Source organism: Entelurus aequoreus, linkage group LG09 (assembly GCF_033978785.1).
Source record: "Entelurus aequoreus isolate RoL-2023_Sb linkage group LG09, RoL_Eaeq_v1.1, whole genome shotgun sequence".
NCBI lineage: Eukaryota > Metazoa > Chordata > Actinopteri > Syngnathiformes > Syngnathidae > Entelurus > Entelurus aequoreus.
Genome location: NC_084739.1, coordinates 28316625 through 28321390, shown reverse-complemented (window position 1 = coordinate 28321390; position 4766 = coordinate 28316625). Strand labels below are relative to the sequence as shown.

Below are 4766 nucleotides of genomic sequence, written 5' to 3'. Positions count from 1 at the left end.
CGTAAAATCACATTGTATGAATTTTTTTTAAAGTAATTGATGTGCATCTTATTGCATGAAATCCATATTTTATACTTCAGATAAATGAGGTAAAAAGAGGAAAAAAATGCAAATTACCTGAAAATCATACAATGTCATTTTTTGTTTTGTTTTATATTTTACAGAATCACCAGTCTATTAAATACTTGTTCTCCTTTGGCCGCTGGAAGTTAAAATGCGGGTCAATTCAGTAATTGTTTTGTAGTTCAGTATTTCTCATCTCTTTTGATATTGCATATATATATATATGGACAAGTTGGGTTTATAGAATGGTAATCTATGGTTCAATGAAATTTCATGATAGGTTTACCAAAGAGGGAACCATCGGTCCATCACCCTACAGCGGCAATACAGCCATACCATCACCGTATGGCCTCCACGTCAATTGTCAATTTCTCTATGAGGGCCATACATCTAGCCTACCACCGTATGGCCTCAACATCAAAGGTCCATCTCCCTACGAAGACCATGCATCCTGCCCATCACTGCATGACTTCAACACCGCTGGCCCATCACCAAATGTCTACAACACCTCTGGTCCTTCACCCGGCGTACACACCCCGCTAGCTGGCAAGCTAGCTGGGTTAATCCACCTGACAAAAAAAACCCAGCTTTCCTGGCACCGGACAGGAGAGATGCAGGCAACCCATCTGTCGAGGACACTATCTCATATCGACCGCAGGCAGAAAAATCATGGACGCCATGTGATGGATGTAGGAAGGAGTTCGAAAAAATCCTGCGAGAAAAGCAACGAATCGAAGTAGTCCTCTTGAAAATAGGCAAGTAATTCATGCTAATTTGTTCATAATGTAATTGTTATGTTTACTTAAATTTGTGATTGGGACTTAACACATTCTTTTCTCATTCTGGTATTGTTTGTGCTATTTTTTTCCCTTTCAGATCCGGGCCAAGTCAGAGTACTCCAAACTGTCTGCGACCTGGAGACAATTACAGCGATGGCCCTCCTCAACAATCGGGCCAGCAGGTGCTCTTTCCTGAGAGCGGCATATTCATATCATCGTTCCACCTTGCTGCCATGAGTCATGCTTCAAAGCCCAATTGTATGCGTCTATTCCACGCACTTTTTGACCACTTTTTTACAGTTGAGTGTCAAAATGCTGTCCCTTTTGGTCGCCCTGGAAACAAACCTGCTGGAACAGGAAAGCGCATCCTTGACCGGAAAAAAGTTGAAGGAATCCTAAGTAAGTTTTCCCGAACTGAGGGTGTTTTCAGGCCAAAATTGTGTAACAATAATTAAATAGAAGTTCAATACAAAAAAGTTTGATCCCTTATTGATTACAGCACACTAGAAGCATAACTGAATGTTACATAATTACAGTTTGTGATTGGCCAAAAAACTAGCTTTGTGATAAGCAATATAGTGTTATGTCCATCAACTTGAAGTGTGGTTGTGTGTATTAATGTACTGTATGTCCAGGGTTTCCGCAAGGCATTAAATGGATTTTGCGTAAATTAAGGCCTTAAACGGCAATAAAAAGCATTAAATGCGTTGTCCAGAGGCATTTAAAAAATTTAATACAATTGTAGCACATGACCGATAGTCAATATGTTAAACGGTAAATGAAAATTAACTTAAGAACGTTACGGTCATCGAAATTGCTACGTCTGTCTGTGTGTTTCTTTTTTTTAGCTGTAGCTGTTAAACTGCATACAAGAGGTATTGTAAGGTGGGAACGCGACAAAAGCTCTGCCTTGATACGGCAAAATGAAACTGCACTGGGGGCCTAAACTTTTCCATTCTTTGGTCACTGTAGGCGTGTAGTCCTTTACTGTGACACCATGTCAGAATAATGGGGAAGCTGAGCTTTTTTCATACACAACTCGTTTATTTCAATCACCTCCACTTCAACACATATGAGTTAACTTGGCTAACATTAGCAACTGTCGTGACGCAGACGCCTCAAGTGATCTACGCTGTCTTAGGATGGACAAACAAGGCAATTTTCACAGCAGACCACAATTCTTTTATTCTCTGATGTTCCCACAATAAATGAATACAAGACATGACACTCGATACATAACTTGCTATTTACTGTAAACATTTTAAACAACAGAGAGGGTGTAAACTACAATATATTTAATATGTTTAATTGACATACCTTTTTTTTGCATCTTATTGGCATTTTTCCAAATACCGTTCTGTATTTTTCTAAAATGTCTACGGCCATGCACAGTCAAAACACCAGATGCTACTCCAGAAAAATAAATAAATACAAATACATTCTCCAATTAAACAGCTTTGTAAGCCAATTCTAATACACTAGATAGTAACAGTTAATGTAAACTTTTCAACTAATTAACTTTGTCTAATGCTTACAACTGTGTGTATACAGATAATTGTAAGCTTTTGACTATATATAATAACTATATGCAGTTGCACATGGGCATTACATTTTTTTAAGTACCAAAAAATGGGATTAAAAAGCATTAAATTAGATTTGCATTATTATTATTATTATTATTATTGCATTGCATAGATTTGATACCTGTAGAAACTCGGATGTGGCAAAATTACGAATGCCTGATTATTATGTTCTTGTCTTACAGCGTATGTCCTGAGATGCGGTACCCTTCCTGATTGGGACAATATTGAGGAGGCCAAGCTCAAGAAAGCTTTGGTAAACAAATGTCGGGCCAGAGCAGGTTTTAAGTAGGCCCTTGTAACTGCCAAGTTCATTCTGGGGTAGGATGTTTCCTTTGTAAACATGTTAATATTTTGGTCTGGGGTTGCACAGTATATATTGTATAAAATTGCCATATGATGTAGCTTTTAGTACCACGTTATACTGTGACAATGCATATTGAGCTGTGCTGTGTCTCGCAAATTTGGCACAGATGCAACCTCACTAACAAGCTAGCGGCTAATATCCCTTCACAGTGCAAAGCTGTTTCCAAATAAAAAAATAATACAACTGGAAATGACGCAGTATGTTACTGCTTACATAATCAGGTATCTTAGTAGCTTTTGTAACCAATTTCAAAATGTTTCAATGATCATTTATGTACCAAATGTTATATTGTTATCGCAGGAGGCTGTTCTATTGTTTACAACAGTGTTTCTTAATCACAGGGCTGGGGCCCACTGTTTGGCTGCGAGTACCCCTTGGGGGCCGCCAACAAATATCTGTTTCTTAGCTGTGGTCCGTCCATATGGGCCGCAATGGTACTCAGTTTTAACACACTTTAGTGTAAGATGACTAATTCAGTGTTTGTATTTGAGTGGATCCCAGACCCCTTTGTAGTGGAAAAGTTGGTTGGGCCCCAAGGTAAAAAATGTTAAGTATCCCTGGTTTTCAATGTGTGATTATTTTTTGTATGTAGACCAGTTCCAAACAGCCCGGTTACAATTTTATAAATGTATTTCCGTTTTTGCTTGGAATATTTAAAAAATTGAAAATGTTGTCATTTACTCACCCTCTTACTGAGATGAAGTCAGGTGGGTTTTTTTTAACTACGGTACATGGTTTGCTCAACAAGGAGTTAAAAAAACTACACCTGACTTTTTCACGTGTGGGGCGGTATAGCTCGGTTGGTAGAGCGGCCGTGCCAGCAACTTGAGGGTTTCAGGTTCGATTCCCGCTTCCACCATTGTAGTCACTGCCGTTGTGTCCTTGGGCAAGAAACTTTACCCACCAGCTCCCAGTGCCACCCACACTGGTTTAAATGTAACTTAGATATTGGGTTTCACTATGTAAAGCGATTTGAGTCACTAGAGAAAAGCGCTATATAAATATAATTAGCTTCACAACAACAAAGTGAGTACTTGGGGTTAAATTAGTTTAGATTTGTATTTTTTGTATATTGTTTTCTATGTTGTTTTAATTATTGTGAATGTCAATATGTACATTATGTTTGTAATAATTAACTACATTTAAATTGTTGTATTTAATCTATTTTTATATCTTATGTTTTGTATTTTTGTATAGCCAAATAAAGTTATACACCTTTCAATATTTGAGTATTTTTTTTACTGTTATTTCTTTCTTTTTTTTTTTTTTTTTTTTTTTTTTTTTTTTAATAATGTCCTGCCCAGCTTCTCGGGCAAATCATATAGCAGATGTAGATGCCCATATCGGCTGTTCAGATTTACTTTACAAAAGAGAAGTGTAGGATACTTCTCTTGTTGCCTTACTTGTATTTTGACTTTATTAAATGTATTTATATTATCATTTGGTGCAGCCGGGCCGGAGCAGGAGGGGATAGAAAGAGAGAAAAAGGAAGACAGAGGGGGGAATTGTGGGGACAAGAGGGGGATTAGACAGAGAGACAAAAACAACAACAGCAAACACAACAACAACAACAACAACAACAACAACAGAGCAACATCAGCAAATACGACATGTACAAATATGATGGTAAAAGTAATAGCAAATAAGCAGTTAGCAAAAATTTTAAAAAAAAAAAAATACAGAAATGACAATGAGCATTATTACACTAAAAATGGAGCAATATGAATACCAATAGAAATAGTGCTATTGATAATAAACAATACCAGTACTTTACCTTTATTATCAACAATACAATTGTTCAAATGCAACAATACATATACGTAATGATAACTTGAGATACGAAAGAATGCAGAAAAATGGAGGGGAAGAAAGAAAAGCAACCTTAACCTTGTAGATTGTTATAGTAACAATAGGTTAAGCTTTGTCAGTGTGCCATGTGTTATACCCAGTTTACCCTAGGGCAACAACGTTAATATA

At 37.1% G+C, this 4766-nt stretch overlaps 1 long non-coding RNA gene across 1 annotated transcript; it reads left to right on the top strand.

Moving 5' to 3' along the window:
* The first annotated feature begins 937 nt into the window (after positions 1-937).
* On the top strand, positions 938-3843 carry LOC133657317 (uncharacterized). The gene is made up of 3 exons (XR_009827253.1): positions 938-1024; positions 1143-1241; positions 2608-3843. It is a non-coding gene; the product is annotated as an uncharacterized LOC133657317 (long non-coding RNA).
* The last annotated feature ends 923 nt before the right edge of the window (positions 3844-4766 follow it).